This window comes from Anser brachyrhynchus (assembly GCF_964034855.1).
Source record: "Anser brachyrhynchus genome assembly, chromosome: 5".
Taxonomy (NCBI): domain Eukaryota; kingdom Metazoa; phylum Chordata; class Aves; order Anseriformes; family Anatidae; genus Anser; species Anser brachyrhynchus.
In genome coordinates, this window is record NC_137699.1 from 44,315,821 (window position 1) to 44,339,523 (window position 23,703).

Consider the following 23,703-nt stretch of genomic DNA (forward strand, 5'->3'; position numbering starts at 1 on the left):
AATACTAGCAGTTACAGGTGATAAAACCAAAAACATTCTTTGAGCCCTTCTATATCAATATAGTCTTCATCAGAGCTTTGCAAGTATGTGTCCCGTTATACCTTAAATAACTCCATCATGAAGATTAACGCTCCAAGAATAAAATAAATTCTTCTATTGGAGATCGCTTCCAAACATACAAGGTCCTGTTTCATAGCCTTTGATCTCAATAGGTTTTGCATCAAACGAAGACTGTAGCTTCAATACTATTGTGACTTGCATGTCTAGAACTTAAAGGTATGGAAAAGCCGTGAGTTTCAATTTGCATGTTCAAAATGCAGTATGTACAAGGAAAGTGAAGATGTGATAGATGCTTACCTTTTTGACCTTAATGAAGGCTCAACTGAGAAACAGTAAGTGCCTATTCTTGATGTGTTGAAGAGCTGTGGAAGATCTGCAGCTGTGTTTGTTATGAGCAGGAACAAAACTCTACTTGGGTAACAAAGGAAGAACATTGTAGGAAGCATCCTGGATGGCTTAGAGCTGTTTTTAGCTTGTCATTTCAAGCTTTTACACCTGTTTGTGGTAAATGTTAGTAAGTACAACATTACATTGTTACCAGAAACAAGGAAACATTTGTTTTTAATTCTGGGTGTTTTTGCAGGTGATGTTGCAATTAGATTTGCAATGAGAGTTGAAGAGAATGCTCTTTAGGAATACTTATTTCTAAGACTGGGATTCAGCATTCTAACAGATTAGTTGGCTTTCAACTGCTCATTCTATAATGCATGAAAATGTATTATTAATTAAATCTATCAGCTTTCCCTTGTCTCTCCATATTGCAAGAATTTTTTTTGTTGACATTCCCAGCAAAGGACCCCAGGGTAAGCTCCAAAGGATGCTTGTACTATTAAAGTCTTGGTCTGACCAGAGTGATATGAATATAGGAAACACTCCTGCTTTTTCTCTAGTATGTACATGCAAAGCTCCACAGCTTTTTAAGTAAGCTAAGCTATTTAGTTAGAGCTAATGCAGTTCCTCTGTTAGAAGTAAGCTTGAGGATTTTCTCAGCTGGGGAGAGTATCACTAATCTTCAAGTCAGCGTACTGCAGGAGCTCCCTCCTTGCCTTGGGAGGTTCCATATGCTGTCTGTTGTGCCGGGAGAAACCCAAAGCTCTCAGCTCATGCCTTGTCAGGCCAAAAGAAGCCTTTCACTGCTGCATGGTTGATTGTTCTAGTCATGTCTGAAAACTGGAGGGGAAACTCAGAATAATTTACATGGTCACAGAAAGCTTCCATCAAATGGAATGACGCTTGGTGTGTCTTTCTTCCCACCTTAGATAAGCAAATACTTATCTCAGAAGGTATGTGTAATGTGTTCAAACGGTTGAACATGCTGTTTACTACTGTTATTGGTAATAAGATTCCTGCATGCTATAGTAATAACCTTATTTGTAAACCAATTGTAGATGATTTGTAATAAATGTGATCTCTTCTATGGTTTTCCTAAAAATGAAAACATTTCCAAATGTTTTTTTTTTTTTGTCCCCATAAACTGACAATATACACAGAAGTGGTCTGTCGTCCCTTAGAGACTTATCAAATAGAGGCTTGACCAGCAGAAGGAAATTACACTAACCATGTGGAAAATGTAGGGCTATATTCTATTTCACTGTCACAAAGCTCTCTGGCCTGAAATCTTTTCTTCAGTTATTCCATAGTCTGTATTTCTGCAGTTTGGGCAAAAGATAAGGTTTAGATATTTCCATCCTGGGTGGAGAAAATAGGACAGCAGCAGCAGTTTCTTTGTGTTTGGAAAACTTCTAGCACTGGTCTTCAGAAAGAAGCCACATAGACAACTCTGGTTGTATTACAGATGTATGAATTTAATGTCTTGCAAACATACCACAAATTCATTTTCTGTTCTGATTTGGAAACAATTTTGTTGTTCTCTGGTGAAAAATCTCTACAAATGAGTCCAAGAGGAAAACTTTGAGTTAAAATAAATTTCTGTTTGGCAACAGCTAATTAGATGTTCCTGACCGTTCTGCCGCAGGGCTCTGCGGCATAGTTTCCAGTTCAGTGCACTTCTGTACGCACCCTTTCTTCTCTTGATCAGCATATTTTTGACTAATTTTTGTAATTGTTGTGTAGCTTGTAGCTTCTACTAATTCTTATGCCGAGACTGCACTTGTAGGATAACATAACAGGGATCCATGTGGTAAGATCCGTGTGCACCACCTCAGTGGAAAATCACCTCAGGGCTCCTGGTCCCAGCTGCAGGGAGCCGAGGTTAGGGGTCTGCATTGGCAAAGTAATAGCCCCTGAATCTTATGGGGCAAGTATTTTGCTTTTGTGTCTGTATTTGTGTGGTGTCATTTCCTCCCCCTGCCCAGTTTCTATTGAGTGCCTTTTTCAGGAGGAGGAGGAGGAAAGCAAACACGCACAAACATCACGGTGCTGTTACAGTATTTTAAGCAAATACAGACCTCTATAAGCATCAAATTACTACATCAGCTTTGCTTACATTTCATGTGCCACTGGTAGGTCGGGATAAATCTTTCTCTCCTTGTGAGATATAGCCGCTTCTAAGCAAGGTTAGAGAGCAGCAGAAGTCCTATTGAATGTGTTCAGAAGGAGAAGACTTAGGAAGGCATGACAGTGATTTTGCATCTTTGATTTTCAATAGTTGTCATTCCCAATTGTTTCTTACTAGGGATTCTTCCTTATAACTTAAATTCCATGAAAAGGGATTTGTCACCTCTATTATTGGTGCTTCCTTCTCCTCAGAAGCTGTAATGCTGGTATCAGAATAGGCTCCTAGCAAAATGGCTGAGATGTCGTAAGGAGCAGACGTGGTTCTGCTGGCTTTCTGACTTTGGACTATTGCATTGCTATCAGAAGAAAAAGTGCTTACAACTTCTGAACAGAAACAAATCTGACAGCAATAGGGTTCTCTGCAGATCACTTTTACATGGCCTGTATTGGAGTCCTAGGCCACTTCTGGGATCTCTATCCTGGGTCTGGGAATCCTGAATTCTTTCTCTGCTGTGTCACTGACTTTGTGGTGCTTGGCATATCGTGTGGGGCTAAAGATGGGCTGTGCTTCTGCTATTGCTGATATAACGTACTGGGAATTGAAGGGTTTTCTGGATGTGTGGAATACTGCCATCTTTTTTCCCTGTCAAAGGAAGACATTATTTTTCCTAAGCACTGTAATACATGAAAAAATGCATATCAATTGCACAGTGTTATGATTACAGGTTGAAAATAATCATCACAGTTCATAAAGATAGTGTCGTGCAGGTGTTCTTCATAAAGAAGTGGAAGGTGAGCTCCCAGGCTGTGTCAGAATTCACTTTAACAGAAAGTGGCTGAGCAAGGAGGTTGCTGAACCTATATGAAAGCTTTGTTGGGGGTGCTGGAATTTGCCCCCCGGTGGTAGATTGGGTGCCTGGAGTCAGTGCAAGCAGATTGCAAAAGGAAATAATAAATTCTTTTTGTCTGTTGTGAGTTAGTTGTCAATGACCTTATTGAAGGCTTGTGTGTGCACACGTCTGTGATAGCGTACATCTTGAAAAACCTGTATTATAAGATCTCATTATCATGTTCTCCTGATAATTGTTTTCTGAGTAGGAAGGAGAGAGGAAAAACACTTTGCTTAAATTATAAGGTCAGGTCCGTTTCTAAACATGCTTTTTATTACAGATTCCTGGGAGTCATTTACTGCCCTTTAATTAATAGTTCTAGGCTATTTCTTTGTGTGCCAACGTAGATTTGAAAAGGAATGTATTATTTCCTTTTCCCTTTAATTTCAAATGAGATGTTACTTGCTGTCTAGGAAGGCTCATGTCTCTGGGGATATTAGTACAAAGCATGCCATTTCCCCAGCTATAAGTTTGAATGACATACGGTTTATCCAGTCCGCCTGTAGTAATCCTTTATACCTGTCACGTGCTTACTAATACCGACAAAAGCACACCCTCTGCACTAATAAGTACTTTTAAAAAGTTTAATTTAAAAAAAAAAAAGGTTGTTGCAGCTTGTTGTTTAGAGGTAAGATGGTGGTTTTCTTCTTCTTCCATATGGAAAAATATGAATACAGAGTAATTCTTCCCAATTCTGATCTTTGTGTTCAGCCCGGAGTTTCTGTGCTCTGTAGGACAGAGGGAAAACCGCTTCCCTACAGCTAATGAGAAGGCAGAACATATACTACTCCATGACGTTGCAGTAACCCTTATTGGCTTAGTGCTGTGTCTGCAGACCAGAGGGAAAGGCTGCTGTATCTGAGATCCATTTGGCAGTTCTCATTATTGCTCTTGACTCTGCTCATCTTTTTGGCAACCCTACCTGGGGCAGCCAGGAGGGAAAACAGTTCAAAGGTTAACTTTACTTCCCAGCCCTAACAATTCATGACTCACTAACAGTGGTATTGGAGGCAGTGCAGTTAAAACCTTTGTGGCTTTTTCTCCCTATGATAAACCTGTGAGCAGATGTCCTTAATTCAGAGCTGTGTCAACTGAGAAAAATTTCAGCGGTTCTAAATGTACTAGCAAAGAAAAACCTTTAAAATCCCTGCAACGTGCCCTTGTGTGCTCTGCATCCTTTAGAAGCAGTTGATGAGTTTAAATCCACATTCACTGGTACTTTCAATGTGTTTTGGCACTCTGACAAACTATTTAAAACTTGTGTTTTCACAGCTAATTATATTTCCTTCCTGGCAGCATTAGAGGCAACAGCATCAAACCAAAGGAGACGCTTACATAGAAATATATACATAAAACTCCTTAAAGCACATTTCTTTTGAACTGATGTGTGGGAAATAGCACAGAACCACAAAGTAGACTCAATATTAAGAAAAATTGAAATAACAGGATGCAACACTATCCACCTGTCAGAAAGGCATGTGTTAGTCTTTGTTGATAAAAGTCGTGCTTCATGATGACTTGAGTCTTCCGTCTTCTCTGAATCAGGCAGTCTGGTTCACTTTATGTGATTAAAGTTCCATAGGTGATGCATCAAGGAGACTTTTTTTTATTTTTGTCTTTAGATATAGAATGGGTAGCTCTCTTTCTGCAGTAGTGGGTATATCAGCTTATCAGTGTAAGGGAAAGGGATGGAGAACAGGAGTGAATGCAAAGCAGATGCCTGATAGGGCAGCTGATTTAAAATCTATGAAATTGCCATTAGGAGGTTTACTGGGGACAAACAGTCAATCGTAGTATATTGCATCATTTGCTAATGCTGCCTGCTGTTTATTTGCTTGCCCATTGCCAGAAGAGTTTGTGCCCCAAGTAATCGAGCGCTCTTCTATCACCACCTCTCAAAGCACCCTGTGAAGATGGAAGTATTTCTCTTTTCTAGTTTGCAGAAGGGGAGAGGGAGGCTCTGAAACTCGCCTGCTGTCCCAGAACAAGACAGCAGCAAACCTGGGAACACATCCCATGCACTGAGCTCCTTATCTGCTGAACTTCCAGAGGGAGGCAGCAGTTGCAGCTAGCCCCTTCCCAGCGTGCAAGGGTACGTGCCTGTGTGTGGAAGAGCTGAGGAGATAATGTTAGAGAAGGAATTGATTAGGAGCAATTTGCCAGGGGAAGGGAGCTGTACTGTGAGCTGTCAGCAAGTAATGAAGCAAGGATGCCAATTGACAGGTGGACCAAAGACTTTTCAGTAGGAGGGAGGAGGAAATCGGTTCCAGGATGCAATTGCTCTAATTGAGGCTGTGAAGAGATAAATGGATAAAGTTTGCAACAGCTGGAGGCTGCACTGAAGGAAAACTTTGAGGGTTTGTTATCCTCTCAGGAGGTCTTTTAGTTGCCATGGTGATGCCTCTGGCAGACATCAGCAGGGGCGGGGGGGGGGGACAGTAAAACCAAACCCAATGTCAAACAAAAGCCCCCAAGCAAAAGGTTCTGGGTATGTGGGGGAGGGGTGCGGAGAAATAAATATTGGTGGTGATGTGCTTTGAACTGGCACGTGTAAGCACACATCTAATGGTGCTGGGATGCCATGGTTACGGGCTCTGTACAAAAATGTCAGCAGTTACACAGCAGTGCGTGTTGGTCACCAGGAGCAGTGGTGTGGGCACTGGGTTTTCAGGGCCCATAGGCACTTCTGCAGGACAATTTCTGTGTGTCCCCGCTGGAAAAAATTAAAGACTTTTCATATATGAAAATTACAGTGAATTTGATCATTGGCATAGATACTGAGAAGGATGGTCATGTGAAGGTCAGCTTCAGAACCACAAGGGAGCAAGCATTGTGTCTCACTGCTGGCAAGAAGCAGACTATTTTCTCACAACAGCAAGCACTGCACAGTAGTTGGTTGGGCCACTGCAGGACTCAGCTGGAAGGAAGTACTTCCAATGGAGAGCGCTCATCAATACTTCCACTTTTTCTTTTCAGTTCTCAGCTACTTCTTCTTTTCTCCCTACACCACCACATCCCAGTTTCTTATGACTGCTGCCAATTTGTTTTTGGTGTTGCTTTGAAAGTTTCTCCTTTCTCGCTATATGCATCTTTCAAGCAGTCTTTAAATGGGCTATATGTATAGTAAACAGCTTTTTAAAATCTCATCAGTTAGTCCTTTTACTCCTGGATAACTTAAATAAGAATATATAAGCAAAAAAGGGTGGAGTTACCCAGAACTCTTATCTGTTTTTCTTGGCAAATTTAACTAGGTTAATAATTTGTGTTCAAGTGGATGGAGGAAAATGCGTGCTTTTCAGATGTCTACTTTTCAACATTATTGATGGATACCTTGGTGTTGACCAGATTATTTGCTTGTATAGAGGTGGCAGGTAAAAAATCAAGATCCTTTTGGCCAGCGCTGAACAAACCAATGAGTAATCTTAGTTGCTGCATAGGAGATAGTACTCTGGAATGTCAAAATGGAGGCAAATGAATGTAGTAAGAAACACAAGGAAAATCAAAGGAATAATGGGAGCTGCAGTAATAGGATTGTGCGCCTGGAAGCAAGAAGAACTTGATTTCAGAGTGCTGGAAAGGATGTAATTTAAGAGAGAAATACCTTTTGGGTTGTATTGCAGTAGTCTCTAGAGAGTCTAATCAGTGACCAATCTTAAGTGGTATGCACATGTAGCTAAGAACTTAATGGTACTGTTCTGTCTGATTAAATGCTACTTACCCTAGCCATCGTTTCATAACTTGCTTCTCATGGGTCTTGAAGATGGACGTCCTTGGAGAAGAGCTACAGGAAAGAATGTTGGGATTAGTCTTCCTTTCTGCATGCAAAGGGTTGTATGGAAGGAGGAATAAACATGAGTGCAAAAATGTGTGATACTAATGTTGTTGAAGTAAAAAGTAATTTTGCAATCTTATTGAAGGAAGCCACTTCTTTAGCCTTTCCCCATGTAACCAAAGGGTTATAACAATATGCTCACTGTAAGTAAAACGAAACATTTCAGTTACATGTTACTTAATGATACAAATTTATGCATCTGAAATTAAGGGTTAAGTGATAATCTGATGCTGGAAATTGTTGGAGGAGTTGGACTCCATGATCCTCGTGGGTCTGTTAAAACTTGTGTATTCTATGGTTTTAAATTGATGCTTTCCCATAAACTTCTTAAGCAAGGAGATGGTATACTCTTAAAAAGTGTGTGTGTGAGTGATGGTTCATGGGGTTGTTTTTTTTTTTTTTGTTACATGTGCATGGGTAGTTACCACTGCTGTGGGACCTGAAACTTGTGCTTTTGGGAATTTATATGGCAAACTTCTGGTTTCTTTCTTTCTGTGCTGCTATTTTGTTGTTGTTCTTACAGCTTATCTTGATTCCTTTGTTTCTACAAAACTAATCTTAAGTCATGTCAAAAAAATTCAAAATGCTTTTTTTTTTGTTCCTAATGTTCTTGAGATGGCTAACTTGTTTTAACCAGAGGTTAAGAGAGTTGCCATTTTGTGAGTCATTGCTGACTGAATACAGAAATGTCATAGCTGCTCAATATCTGGATTGGTTTATTTTCAGTGAAGACACAAATAAGACAAGGTTATTTTGACATCCACTAGCACACAATCTGTGTTTGTTCTTCTGTAAATCATTATTTATACATACTGTTTGGGGTAGTTTAGCCCTAACCACAGTAGTGCAAATTAACTTGCATGAGACAGTCTTTAACTTTTTTGCAGCATATACCCACTTGACTTAACTCAGAAGATAGGACTGTACATCTTTTGCATTGTGTTTGATTTCTAGGCTTTTTCCACTGGGTGGTCTAGCTGCCATGTAAATCATTCCCTCTTCCTTGACTGTGATAAGAATTGGTTACCAATAGTCTATGCCTAATGCCAAAATAACCAAATAACCAGACAAATGTCTATTCCACTGTTCCACTGTGTGGGGGATAAATCTGGTCTTGTAGTGTTTTTTGAAGATTTCCTTGAAAGAGAGAGATCTGTTCAACTCACTTGTGGAGTATGTTAGAGAAGAATGCAACTGATGGAGGAATTTCTTATATGTTCTGTAATAGATAGAAAACTTCATTAGCAGTAACTTCAGGTTTCAAATAATTATTTTCACCAGTATTTCCTCATTAGGTTAAAGAAAGTATTCTATTTGAATAAGAATTAAGGTGAAAGTAGAATTCTGTCTTAAGTACTGCAATTGGGCATGTTTTCATTCATAATTAAATGTATTTGCATTTTCAAGTCATGGACCAAATATGAATTGCTATAGACTGACATTTGTTGCAACGTCAGAATGTCACTCCCCTTCCTCATGTTTTTGACTTCATTGTTCTGCTGTGCCAATTATTGTGCCCTTTTCAATCCAGCATTTTATGACTTTACTGGAGGATCAAATCAAGAGAAAAGGCAGAGGCTCCTGTTTAAATATAAACCATTTTAAGATTTAGCAAAAGCGATAGGGAAACTGTACGTAAAAAGAAATGAAATAATGCTTAAATGTAATCAGTAACTCAAAGTTCACCCTGTATGGAAGATACCTTTTGGGATCACCAGTGAGCCTTTGAACAAATTAGAATAAGGCCATATAACAGCCTGCACTTCTTAGGCCAGTGAAAGAAAATGGGCTTTTTATTGAGTTTACTTTTTATTATAAGTATGCATCCTGATAGTTTTAGTAGTACTGAAAGGAAGATATAGTTGTCAGAATGACATGTTGGAAGGACTTCCCTGAAGAAACCACAGCTCCCGCAGGCTTTGTGAGTATCTTGTAACAACATTCTCCTTTGGAAAAGCAAAAACAATCCTGTAGTAATCTTATTTTCTGCTAAAGGTAGAACAAAGCTGTGAGGTGGATCTGGAGCAGAACACCTAAATCTGAGGAGCTGGTCTAACTACAGTCTACTGCATGACTACAGTTATTGCGTTAACTACAGTCTGCTACATGACAGAGACCATTTGACTTGGTCACAATGAAGGAGAAAAGATTAGATTAATTAACTAGGGTTCAAGGCACATTTCCACCATAAGGAAAACAATTCTATGGATTTGTAAGAATATAGGGCATTACGATATACAGAACACTGGTAACACGTGGTCTATGGCATGAAAAAGCTAATCATAAGTTCAGGAGCAAGTTTTTTGCTGTTTGGTGAGCTATGTATGTGGTCTTGCAACAGGGACTTCTCTTCGTTTTAACAGATGAAGTAACACTTGCTTGTATACCCTGATACTGAAAGTGATTTCCTGAGTTGTCAAAAGGGAGATTTATTTTTAATGGGATTATTGAGGATAGCATGTTTCAAGGGAGGAAATTGTTCCTATGGTAGGAGAAATATTAAGATCCAAGAGCTACATCACACTTTGGTGCTTTTATCTTTAATAAACATAGTGAGGAGTTGTGAGATATTTGAAGAAGGAAGCAAGTAGGAAAAAAAAATGAAAATGTTATTAATAGTATATTATGGCTGGGGGAGGGGGAAAAAAAAAAAGACAAATGTCATATCTGTCTTCAAGGAAGGCAAAAAGGATGCTCCTGGAGAAATACAGGCCGACCAGCCTAAGGAGACTATAGAGCAAATTAGCCTAGAAGCAGGCAAAAAAAAAAAAAAAAAAAAAAAGGAAAAGCTATCTTGATAGAACCCACGTGGATTTCCGATGCCTGACCAACCACACTGCCTTTTACGGTGAGACTGGCTTTGTGCACAAAGTGGGTACAGGAGATGGTTTTTTGTTGCTTCAACCAAGGTTTTGACACTGTGTCCAGCAGTATCCTTGTAATCAAACTGGCAGAGGTGGGCTGGGTAAGTAGATACATGTGGGAAATTGTTGGCTTGACTGCTGGCTCAAAAGGCTGTGTTCAGTGGCAGAAAGTCCAACAGGCAGCTTTTGACTGTGGTGTCCCTCGGGTCAGTGCTGATGCCAGTACTATTTAATGTCTGTGGTGATGGCCTTGGTTATGGGACAGAGGTGACTCTCAACCAGCTTGCATATGATACCAAATTGTGGGCAAAGTTTGATAAACTGGAGGGTGCAGCTGCAGTTCAGAGGGTCTTCAATAGGCTGGAGTTTAGGCTGTCATCAGTCTTGTGAAGTTTGATAAAGGTAAATGTCAACTCCTACACCTGGGATGGAGAATTGCTGTGCAACAGGCCAGGCCAGGTGTTAAGGAATGGAAAACAGCTGTGTGAAAGAGGTGGGTGACAGTTTGAATCAGCACTGTGCCCTTGTGGCAAATAGGTACAACTTCACAGTGATCTGCCTTAGCAAGGATGCGGCCAGCAGGCTGAGGGAATGGATTCTTCCCCTCTAGTCAGTGCTTGTGTAAGACCACACCTGGAGTACTGTGCCTGGGTTTTGGCTTTGCAGTATGAGATAGATACTGATAATGGAGCAAATCTGGCAGAGGGTGATGAAGGTGCTGGAGAATGTGACACATGAGGAGAGTCTGAGAGAAAAGAGGAGAGGGAGGAAATAGTACTGTTGCCTTGAACTGCCAGAATAGGAATTCATAGAGAAGACTCTTCTTGGAGACCCCCAGTGATAATATGAGATGCAACGGATACAAGATGGAATATGGAAAATAGTGTCTTAAATACTAGGGTGGTCAAACACTGGAAGCAGTTGCCTGGAGAAGCTGTTGAATGTCCTTCCTTTGGCATTCAAAACTTAACTGGACAAGTCCTTGAGGAACCTGATCTTGTCAGCCCTGCTTTGAGTTGGAGAAGAGGGGAACAGTGTGACTTTGAGAGGTTCCTTCTGATTATTCTGTGGTTCTTTATTTCTAGGCAATTGTAGGAAATAGGCCGATGTGTTCTCTGTTTTCAATAGGAGCAAGAAGTTATGGTTCCTGATGGTTGAGCCATCAGTTATTCCGTACTGCCAATTTAACTTCAATGCAAGGTGCAGTTCTTGGAAGTTACTTTTCATCCTGGGCCAAATCCTGTTTGTTATATTGTATTTAGAAGGATGCTTCTAAAAGACGAAATGTAAGTCATCTCAAGTTTGAAAACATAGGGTTTATTTAAATAATAATTTAAAAATCTGTCTAGTTGTCTCACTCTCCAAAGAAGTCAGGATGTGTTTGTGCTATTTGCATGCGCTCTAGCTGGCACCTGTAGGGCTCTGGAGGATGCAATTGCTGCAGTTTGAGGAAGAATGAGTGACCCTTAACATGGGGCTTAAGGGGCATTCCAGACCTAGAGATGAAAGGATGAAGAAAAAATCCTCTGTATTATTGAAGCGTGTGAAAGGCATGAAAGAGTGAAAGGTAGATCAATAGTTTCATTTATGGTGCAGGAGAGAAAAAAGATATATACTGGGATTTATTTTTCCAGCTTATTTGAGAGAGATTTCTTCTGCTTCCACACACCCACACACCATCTTTAGGAAGTAGAGAACTGGGGTTTCTGAAGAATGTATGCCTTTGGCATCCTGGAAGGTGTACCAAAAGTGCGCTCTTCTCCATGCTACCTGCCAAAGAAATGATCTAGCAACTAAATGTTTTACTAGGACTGCAGCTGGCAATTGACAATCAAGCTATAGGCTGAAACCAAAATATTGAGGGTCAGTGCTCAAAGACATGGAGATGAAGATGCACTTGAAAGGTATGAATGAAGGAAATCTTTATCAATTAGAGTAGGGTGTGGGGTGAAGAGGGCATATTCTATCAATTTTAGCTGTTTTCTTAGCCATATTAATTTAAACATGCTATCTAAAACCTCTTAGTAATACCTGTTAAATGCGATATGGTTAATTGAGTCCCCTCTCCCTGTCTAAGTAGGTGTTTGGATAGCAGCTGTAACTAGTCTACCATAGTACTATGTGGTGATGGGGTACATTGCTTTTTAATATAAAGATAGGTTCATTTCAAAGGCAAGCAGTTAAATTCCTCCTGATAATTTATATAAGCCCTCTTCAAGAACAGGACATGCCAGGGCATTTAAGATCAAATGCTGTATACAGGTGCAAAAATGTAGTGTTAAAGCAATAATTTATAATTTGTAAGAGATTACAATAGCCTCCTCTGTGAGAATGTTATGGATATTATCTGTAATATTCATAGAAACTTATTGCTTCTGTGCCTGAAGTCACCTAATACTTTTAAAATGAAGTGTAGGGAAATTGCTGTGATCATTAGATCAACACAGGCAGCCCACAGCCCTTTCAATAAAATATCTCACACAAATGAGCGTATTGCGCCATGCTACCGAAGGCCATGCACTCTGGGTCTCTGAGATGATGATACATTTTATAGTCTAGTTTTTAACTGCTGATTTCCTGACAGTATACTTGCATCAGAAGAACTTTTGGAGAGTGGCTGAATATCAAAGCCGTAAGAGCCCGTGGTAGCCTCTGCCTGGGGTGAGAAGTGTTGGCTTCTTGTGGGCAAACATGCCTTGTGCGATTTTTCGGTGATGTTTGTAATAGCAACGGGAATATCTTGGTCACCTGGTGCTGTTGGATCTGTGGTGTTACATGAGGAGTTGGACTCGATGATCCTTATGGGTCCCTTCCAACTCGGGATATTCCATGATCCTTGTATCAGCCCGCTCTTCCAGATGAGGCACAGGTGCAGCTTTGCCACTGAATCCTGCGTCAGGAGCTGTTGCTGCTTGTAGCTGTAAGACGTAGGTCACTCAAGTCTGGTGTGAAAACTGATTCCTGGAGAAGGTGCTTTCTAGTGGAATGATAAGAAAGGTGTGAGGTGGCTGTGCTTTTCTGCTAAACTTCATATTTTGCCTTGAAAGAAGGGTAGCCAGGCATGGGAGATTAGATGTCTCCCTTGAGTCATATTACGATTGTAATGGGGATAGCAGAGGATGCCAGGAAAGAACTGATACCAAAGACAAAGCAAACTGGCTGAGGGGAAGAAAGTCCTGGGTCAAGGTGAGCGAGTTATTCAGAACCACTGTGCTTTTTCTCTCCTCAGCTGACTTTCTTCAGATACAGTTGTTCTTGAATGATCACAATCAGTATATCAAAATAAACGCTTTAGAGAGTAAGGTAAAAGGAGTTGCTGGCAAGACTGTAAATCCTCTCATGGAACAAATGATAACTCAGCTCAAGAGCCCTTTTGTCCTGGGAGTACGGGAAGGATATAAATTCTCTGAAAGTATCTGTCAGTCGGAATTGCTCTGCATTCATCATGCCAGCCCTCTGCATCATTCATGAATGTCATAAGAGACTAAAGAATTGGCACTTCATGGTGAGAATGATTAAACAACCATTACACTTGTCTTTTACTTTGGCACAGTACCTTTTAAACAGATAGCCTGTATAAAGCTCACACCGGTACACCTCTCCTAACAGTGACTGTCCTTTCGTGGTGGTGAGAAGGGAAGAAAACTAAGAAAAGCTGCATATCATTTATGGAGGGTTTGTATGCTATGCTATTAGCCCTGGATTGCTTTGTTTTTGCATTCCCACTATGTGACCTTGGGGGGAAGGTTAGAGAGTCTTTGGAAAGGTAAGCTTCTGAACAGGTATTTCTTTTCATCGCTGGCCTTCCAGTAGTTCTGATGATGTATTTGGTGTGCGGTAAAAAAGCTCAGAACTTGTAGTGTATGTTTTCATGGCAGACCAAAACAGCCTTCCTTAATTCTAAAGGACTACTCTGTGTTTACAGTAATAAATAGCAAAAGAGTAGGTTTTCAGAATGAAACTTGCTATTTTTATAGCATGCTTCTGAAATGCTTGTGGCCAGTAGGTTAGATCTCTAAAAATCTGCCAGAGTAGCTCAACTGCAGACTTGGTGTGTGATTTAGCCATCTTCTGTGGCTCTGGGGAGTATCTAGTAGCTAGTATTTTGAGTCTAACCCTCTTCTGCATTCAAGCCTGAAAGTTTGGGCTTTGATCTCCTGCTGTGGAGACCATAAATGTAAACTGTATTTACCGTTTTTACTACATAGACTATAGAAATGTGAACACATTTAAGGAAGAATAAAGAACTATTTACTCTTACCGAGTGGCCAGTTTAAAACAAGCAAAACCTTTTATTCTGTATGTTCTTTCTTCTAAACAACAGGTGAGTAAAAGAAAGTGAGAGAACAGTGCTTGTATTTGTATTTTTTTTTCCTGATAGTTCATTTGTTTTGATGCTGTAAGCCATAGCTTAAGGATCAAAACTAGAGAGTTTTTTTTTCAGAGAAGAGCTGAACGGGCTGGGATCAATAATAGCTCTCTGGCCTCCATCCATTCTGAGCTGTCTAGGCCATCTTGTTACCATTCGGATTCTGAAAAAACTATTTTAGTTAACTAACATCCCTATTCTCACTCCAGGCCCCAAATGTACTATGAATCCTACTGCGCTTTTGTCTGCTAACAGTAGTCTCTGAGTTCCTCTGGCATGCTGCCGTCTGGGCTTCTCCAAGGACATTCTCTCTGTGGGCTGTTCTATCAGGAAATGCCAAGAAACAAGAAATCACATTCAGATTCCAGCTTCTCTGGCAGATGAACATAACTAAGAAACTCTTGCATCTGCTTTTACTGAATTTAGTTACCTAATGAAGTCTCTCACCAGGTGGCAGGTAACATTTTGTCCCTGATATCTGTGCTCCCAAACCTGTCCTGCAAGGGTCACAGTAACTGGGCACTGTTCTCTGTGCACTTACACTCAGCAAATTTCATATTTCAGTTGCAGGACTTGTAATTTCTTTTGACTGCTTCTGGTGCATTTTGGTTTTAAGACTTGTATCTTCCTCTAATGCAAGTTCTATATTTTTTACGAGCAGTACATGTTTTTTTTGTAAGATGTTTTTCTTTTTCCGTGGTGCATAGAGAAGTCCTGGAGGGATTGTCCTTGTGGACCTCTTTTAGATTGATGTCTGTCATATGTCTGCCTAAAGTTGTGGGGGCTGAAATTGATGATTCAACTGAAAGACAGGACTTGAGGGCTGAGGCTGGTGGTACGATAACACTCTACGAGGCAAGGTTGACACTGAGAGGATAGATGCAGGGACAGATCACTATGTCTTCCAGTACAAGAACTAGGGAATATCTATTTATCAACAGCAAGTATGAAAAATGAAGTTGATTCTTCACTTAATAGAGTACTGGGAGGGACCTTAGAAAGTCTCTGCTTCAAACCCCTGCTCAGAGCAGGGTCAGCTATGAGGTCAGATCAGATTGCTTGGAGTTTCATGTAGTCAGATATTGAGAAGTCCAAGCGTGGAGGCTCTCAAATCTCCTTGGATGACCTGTTTGACTGTATATCTGTCTTTGTGAGGGGGGAAAAAAAAAAAAAAACTTTAAATCCTGTGAAGTCAGAATCTCTTATTTCAAACCATGTCCATTGCTGCTTGTTCTCAAGTTCATCAATGAAGACCGTGGCTTTTGTCTTCTCATTAACTTCTGTGCAAGTGCTGTGAGATTGCCCTTAGGTCCTCTTGAAGTTGTCTTCTCCAAGCTGAGTAAGCCCAATTCCTTTGGTCTTTCCTCACAAGGCAGACACTTCGGTCTCCTGTGGCAGTATTTGTGGCCCTCCACTGAACTCACTTCAGTTTGTCAACGTCTGTTTGTATTAGGGTCCCCAAAATTGGATGCATTACTCTAGAAGTAGTCTAACAAGCACGGAATAAAGAGGAATAATCACTTGAACCGCTGGCTGTCATCCTCTTAACACAGCGCAGGATGCTGCCAGTTGCCTTTGCTAAGGCACATGGCTGGCTGTTGTTCAGCTAGCTACGTCAGTGACAGTTACGTATGTGATTGCTGAAGATTTGTAAGCCTTTATTGTGAATGCAAAACTTCTAAATGCTTTCAAGGGGAGACTGGATAAGTACCTGGAAATTAGGTCTGTTTGGAATTACTATATAAATGAACCATATAACACTGAGGCAATGGCTAAAAAGGTTCATAGTCTGGGTGTGTACTTTAAGGAAGTAACACGTGCTCTGTTCCCCATTTTCTATGGGTGCCCACTTAAGATCAGTGATAAAGACATGACAATGAATTAGTTGACACATTCATTTTATGTAATGGAAATATTAACAAAGAATATTTCCTGGCTGTAATCTGTTATGTTTAAATTGGTATGTCTTTGGTCATTTGGGGTGTATTTTATTTAGCAGCTAATCCCTAAATTCCTTCCAAGATAGCAAACATCCCCAATGTGCCCCATCACTAACTGAGATTAGAAAGAAAAATTGATGTTCTCTGTATACTGGATTTAGGGAAATTCGTAGTTCAAGTGTAAACTATCCTGGACTGTCTGGTAGTTCTAGGAACACTCCCTTCTTCTCCCCCTTTTACTCTTCCAATCTTTTTAATGCAGTGTAACTAACAAGAAGCAGCATACTGTCTGATCCTATTGTTGGCTGATGCACACATGCGAGGAGGAAAGTGACTCATATTAATTTGCTGTCGTTAAAAAAGACAAACAAAGAAGGCATGATCCAAATGGCTGCTTCCATTTTGAGTTAGTCTTGCAGATTTCCTAACTCCTCCTTTTTGCGTAGAATAAGCTTCTTCATATTTTATAGGTGGAAAGGAATTGCAGTTTCATAACAAACAATGTATGTTTTTTGAGAAGGGAGAAGAAAATGTTGTTCAATCTGCATCTCAGAGGATTGTCAAGAGGAGAGTGTACTGAAATGAAAAAGAGCTACTTCATATGAAGTCCTTTTAAGCACAGAAGCTTGTTTTTGTGGGAATTAGACAGGAAGCTTTGCGTTCTTCAGGGCCTTAAATTTTCTTTATTCTTAGGCAATTTAAAACTCTTGATTAAATAAATAGACATTTCACCAGTCATTTCATAAAAAGTATCAGGTCTGCCTCTGTTTTCTCCTAAGAAGGATCCTGTGATGGAATAGTCAAGTCAGATAATGATGGCCAGCTCCCCTGTAAACTTTCAACCTCCCTTTAGTTCTTTCTTATTAAGAAGGTATTAAGTGTGGCTGATGCTTTTGCAAATATGGAACGACAGAGGGAAGGGGGTTAGCAAGCTTCTTGGTATTAGTGCTGTTATTGTCTTACTTAAATCCTAAAACCGTTTATGAATCTTAAATTCAGTCAAACTGCTTCTTGATCTTTTTTTTACCCCCCTCTCAGTTCTTAATTTGATAATGGTACCTGTATACAGTGTGTGTAGTGGACAGCACCCATAGGAATAATTCTTAAATGTTTATCTTGGAAATGGGAAACACATATTAAGTCCTCTCTAGGCAGTATAGATCTTCCAGCACATTTAGAGTTGACCCAGTTCTGGTGATTTCCAGTTATGAAGTCAGTCAAATCCATGCTATTCAGGAGTTCATTGCAAAATTAGGTAAGAATTTTACCTGTTTTAATCACTGTTACTCTTAATTGATATGGACACTCATTGTCCTCAAAACATTCTTTTACCATTGTTTTAATTTTTTACTCCTAAGAAATTCATTTGGAGGAAACTCAGAGTTGCACAACATGCATGGCCTATTTGATAAACCAGAAGGAATAAACTGGAAAAACAATTGTCAGAAGCTTTATTTTTACTCAGTCTATGTATGTTTTTCCTGAAGAGAGTAACTAGTGCAAATAAGATGTTGAACTGAGTAAAGCCATGAAGAGCTATGCCATTCTTTTCCTTTTTGTGAACTGAGTGGTCAAATATGCAGTTTACCTTAAGCTGTGAATATGTGGGAGAGACCTTAATTTTTGAGGTTAGTAATCTGGTTAATCTGATTTACCTATTTGTATTACTTTTATTTGAAACACTCAAAACTGTTGGGCAGAGACCTGGACACTCGTTTGAGGTTTTCATTCAGACCTATTTCAGTCAAAACCTCCACTCTATTTGGTCAGAGATTTCTATTAATCCGAGCAGAAATTGATGTACAACTCTCCCTAGTTGTTTTGTTCATCTCCACTTGCTAGGGCAGAATAGCTCTCTCCACCTTGTTTTTTGGGGAGCTGGTTTTTTTTCATTACATGACCACATAACATTTACTGCTGCAGGAAGCATTATCTCCTTATTGAGTTTCAGCAGTTGTATGTCTGAACTTTTCTTGCCTGCTTTCATGCCAGAATTCTAACTTGCATTCCTTTACTAGTGCCTTGATTATTTGTAAACATGGTAGGACCTTTACAGCAACATATGAAGTACCATAGGTGGCTCATCAGGAAAAAAATAGACTATCAGGAAATATAGTAGGACCATGAAGTAGTCACAAAAAGAAAAAAAAAATAAATTCAAAAAAAAGTAGCAGTAGGGTAAGAAAAATAATAGGGTGGTTTTGTTTTTATACTTATGAGTCTAACTTCTAAAATTGTGATTGTTCCATTTCTTCCCTTATTAAGGAAAATAAAAATAGTCTTCCAGTCCTTTTACACAAATGTGAAGTAAAACTATTTGTTTAGAATCCTGTGCAAGAGAACAAAGACGACAATTGAGGGAAAGGCACGTGCAGTGTCTCGTGTTATTTTAGGTAGAGAGATGTTATTGTGATACATAAACCTAAATATTTTGTGGTCAATTACCACCATGATCAGGAGACTTCTAGTTGCATGAGTGGCATGAATAAAAGTTGCATGAGTCCCTGAATAAAAACAAAAGTTTGTTAGCTGTCAATAAAACCATGTGAGATTACCTCAGTTCAGATTGTTTTGTCAATGTTGTCATGAAGGAATGTAGGATTCTGGTCATAAATTTTGTTCTTTTAACTCAGGCCTGGTTAAAAGCTACAATTGTTACCTGAGATCCTTACTAATTTTCATGTTAAAGGCACTTTTTGGTTTTAAAAATCTGAACTGTGCTGCTCACAGTACATTAAACTCATCCCAGTGCGGAGCTGCTGCTGTAAACAATGTGTATATGTTCATGGGCTGTAATATCTGTCAGATGTGGCATTTTCCTGGCCACAGTGAAGAAGAGTGTGTTAGAGTTGTGGTGTAGCAAAGACAAAATGGGCTGTTGATAAAATGGCTTAGTAGATGCAAATAGAGAATGTTTTTATTTAACATCAGGAGATTTGCAGAATCCCTAAGGGACAAAAGAAGTTATATCTTGTGTAAATGTGGCAGACTTGTTCTCTACTGCTTTACAGGATTAGTTCTAGGCAAGATAGAGCTGCTGCAGTTCTTCAGCGTTGATTGAAGAATACTCTTCCTTAAGATAGATTTTGAGGACTTTGGGCGATGATTAGAAAAAACGATAACTGATTTAAAATTATAGGTGGTGGTGCCAACTTCAAGTAAATGTTTCTTAGCACAACTCACTGTGAGGTTTTACTTGCTGTGGCTTATAACATCGCTGATAACTTTTCTGTTAGGAATTTTCTGTGATGAGGATTTTGCCTTAAACTATCCTATTTTGACTGGAACTAAATAATCTAACGTTTCTGTCCATGAATGTAGCTAGCAAAATACACAACTTCCCTAAGCTAGGTAGGCAGGCTCTGAACAACAGCCTTGTCGCATGTATTGTGACGTGTCAGTCTCTGATTTTTTACATCTCTAAATACCAAAGTTATAGTAGTCAACTGCCATTTTGCTAAATTATATTTTTGAGAAATTGCAGTCTTGTGTATGCTAAATGGGTAGTGGTGTCCTAGTAGCTTAAATCTCTACGGAGTGTTTCCTTACCGTATACTTCTTGGCTTCTCTGAGCTCCAAATTCTGCATGCAGCGTCCCAGTAAAACAGCTGAACGTATTCTGCTCCTGCTTGTTTTCGCACGTTGGTACAGTAAAGGTGGCCCAGGGCACTGTGGGAAGTGGGATTTCTCACAGCTGAGGGGGGAAATATTTTGTGCACTTGTATCTTTGTTGTCTTTACAAAGTGTGGGTAATATAGTGGAAGTAGTGGAACATTAACAACAAATACCATGGAATTAATCAGTCCCTCAGAATTTCTTGTTTCCAGGGCATGGTTGGAGTTGTTTATTAAATGAGGTATGCAACTAAGCCTTGAACAATGAGGAAAAACTAAACATCTAGTAGTTGCTCGTTAACAGTGTCCTATCCATCATCAGTCTCAAATAGAAATTGTCTTGGGAGGAAGGGAAAACCTACTTTTTATCTTGTTCAGTTCTCTTAAGTTTCGGACTCTGTGAACTAACTCATGGTTGCTGCAGTCAAACAGAAGCACTCAAGTCAAATGTTTGTTTGGATTTCTGTTTGTTTGCTTTTCTAATATGATTGCTTTGTGGTAGTAACTCTGGTTATTCTTCCTCTTCAATTTTTAGTTAATATCTGCACCTTGTGTTTTTAGATTGGAGTTACTATTCTGTTTATACTTGAGGAGGAAAACTAATTTATTTGTATAAAGTTAACGTGACATGGATTTCAACACAAGGCAACGTGTATCCTGTATAGCCTCAAAATGGAAGGAATGGAAAGGGGCACTTATATACCCAACAAATAATAGTATATTCAGTTATGCGCAGGTGAACCAACCAGCCCGTCTATTATTATGCAGGTAATTCTGACCTGTACAATAAAGAAACAACTACTGGCCATCAGGCTTGTGTTAAAAGGTTACTTTAGATAGTGATCTTTTGGTGGTTTCATCTGTTGGAGCTTTGCGCACAAACTCAAAGTACTGAATTTCTTCAAGTTAAGCCTAGAAGCAAAATCTGTGTTTTGCGAGGGAAAAACGAGCTCTGTTAAGCAGTTAAGTCCCATGACAGGCCTATGAAGACATAATTGGTTCTAATTGGAGCTCACAGGAGCTCTGACATGCTCTACCTGCAGCCAAATGGCTCTTAGGCAATGAAATCATCTGTCCTTATAAATAGTGAAGAACTCTTCCAAGTTCATCTTTCCTTATAAAGGGCCTGATAACCAGTAAAAAAAAAAAAAAGGCAAGGGGGGAGGTGGTGGAAGGAAACCAACGAAACTTGCAGTTGAAGTGAGAATAGTTTTGGAAAGCAGGTTTTAATCCATGAAGTCATTAACAATACATAAACTCATCTTGCTTTACTTAACACACTGCTGTGTCTTGTTTTAATCTGTAATGAAATACACACAGCTTTCAGAACAAGCTAATAACTGAAGGAATATATTTGTAATGTAGTTTATAGTGGGCAGTTCCTATTCCCAACCATGGTGAAAGCCATAGATGATTCAATACCCAGTCATTGCTAACTGATTTGAAGAGTTCACTTATATGGTTGGGGATGTGTTTAAAAGGAAAGAAACAAAAACATACTCTACATATTTTTCAAGTCGTGCATCTTCCGTCTTGATGAGCAGTTGTAGTTCAGTCTGTAGAATTAACCTTTCTGAAACTGAAACAATGTGTGTTCAAAATTCCAGTATGTCAGCATGCTTTTCTGTTAACTCACATTTACAAGTGGAATTTCCTACCTAACTCTGATTTCAGACATGTTTGTTTGAATTTACTGGGAGTATGTTCTGGCGGGTATGGAGAAACCTGGAAGGTAGGGAACATGGATACATTTTCACTCTATCATTGAGTCAGCTGCTTATAAATCATTTCCCTTCTATGTGCCCGAGTTTTTGCTGTCTTGATAATATGTGCTGAGAGGAAGCTTCTTAAACTAGGGTGAAGGGTATCAATTATTTCCACTAATATGTACTATTCAATTGGAATTCAGGTCATGAAGAGCTTTACTGGAGCTGCAGCTTTGTAGGCAAGTGTTGAAGTGACCAATATAAGATTCAGCCTGTTTCTTTATCTAGTTACTCTTATTCTTTTCAGGGTTATTTGGTACGCATCGCTGGTTGGTATGCATGGTGGGGGTGGAAATAGCATTAGTTGTAGTTTCACTCAGACCCTAGTTGTCCCATGCTGCCTATGCCTTCTCATCCCTGGTGCTGAAATGGGAGCTGGATATTTTTGCTTATTATTTTGTAGCTTGTGATCTGTTGTAATAGTACTTAGAAACTCAGGTACAGTAAGTGGCTGAGGCATTAAGATATATGTTCCTGACTTGCCTGTAGATTTGGATCTGGAATGGCAATTTTAATCACATTTTCCAAGAAGCTCAGAGACTGTTTTGATGAGTTATAGAAATCTTCCTAACTTTGAGTCTTGAGTACAAGTGAGAAAGTGGTCTCTGAACACTTCTGCTTCTCAGCTTATTCATCTGTGATGGTAGATTTCTCACTTGTGTGTCTGTCTAACTGAGCTGAGATGGCCCTTGTAAATGTGAGAGGACAGCATCCAGGTTTGGAGAGGTTTGGTATTGTCCTTTTTCAAAAACAAAGAGTCAGGGAACAAATTCCCAAGCTGATTGTGAAGACAAATTCTGCTGGAGATGTATGTACTAGATTTCCAAAAGTCTTAAGCAGTGTTGAAAAAATAGTCTCTCACTGTGAGGAGTCTTGAACTGAAGACAAGACAAGCTTCAAAGAGGCCAAATATTTCCTTTGAATACCCAAATAAGCATGGGTTAAGGGATTCAGTCTTCTGAAACAGATGTTTGGTTGGCTTTTGGTGTTTCTCTTTTGTTTTTTAAACTCTTCCCTCCCCTCCCCCCGAAAAAAAGGAGCATTATGCTATCTGACATTGTCTGGGATGACATTAAGCGCTAATGAAATCATTCATTCTTGATAAGCATTTCACTTATCTTTATCTCAAAGGCTCCTTGCCTTTATTTAGGAACTGAAATAACTTACATTGGAAGCCTGAGATACAATTTAGCTGGTTGCATACAGCAGAGAAGTCTTAAGTGATTTATACCTCAAGAGGAAGCTTGTTTGTTTGCTTGTGGTTCTCCTGCTGTTATGAATGTAGGAACATGAGGCTGCTCTGAATAACATACATGCACATTTAGATTACATGCTGGAAGTATTTGGAGTCTTGAGTCCATGTTCATCTGAAGGATGAAATTTCTTCCATAAGGAAGAAATTATGTTGTTTGTTATTGAGTCTAATGGTGCAAGGCTAATGGTGGAGGAACAGATGCATTTTGTCAGATTTAAAAAGCTATTTCACCTTCTTATCTCCTCCTGTTAGGAAAAGCATCTAGCATTTTAGGGTTGTGGCTCCACAAAGGAAAACTAGTGGAATGCATGTGGGAGGGCAGTCTGAATAGCCATTTTGTGTGCATTATAACACGTGTCGTAAATATCCAAGAGGACTCTCCATGTCATTTGTCACAAAATGTATTTTAGTGTGCTGTCCTCCACTATTACCTAGCGGAGCCTGGAAAATACATTTCCATTGTCGGCTGAAATTGACTTGCCTGGTCTTCTCTGTGTGCTGTCAGTAGCCTGGCCAGTAGGGGGCCTTGATTTTACCATGTTAACTACTGAAAGCATATGCTTGCATATATTCCTTTTCAGAAGTCATAGAATTATTTCCAGAGTTGACAAATAAATGAAACAAATAATTAATGATTTTTTCTTTTGTTTTCTGTT

General features: G+C 39.5%; 1 protein-coding gene across 11 annotated transcripts in view; it reads left to right on the plus strand.

Annotated features, from left to right (window-relative positions):
• NRXN3 (neurexin 3) overlaps positions 1-23,703 on the plus strand; it is a 993,270-nt gene that overhangs the window by 710,227 nt on the left and 259,340 nt on the right. The window lies entirely within an intron of this gene.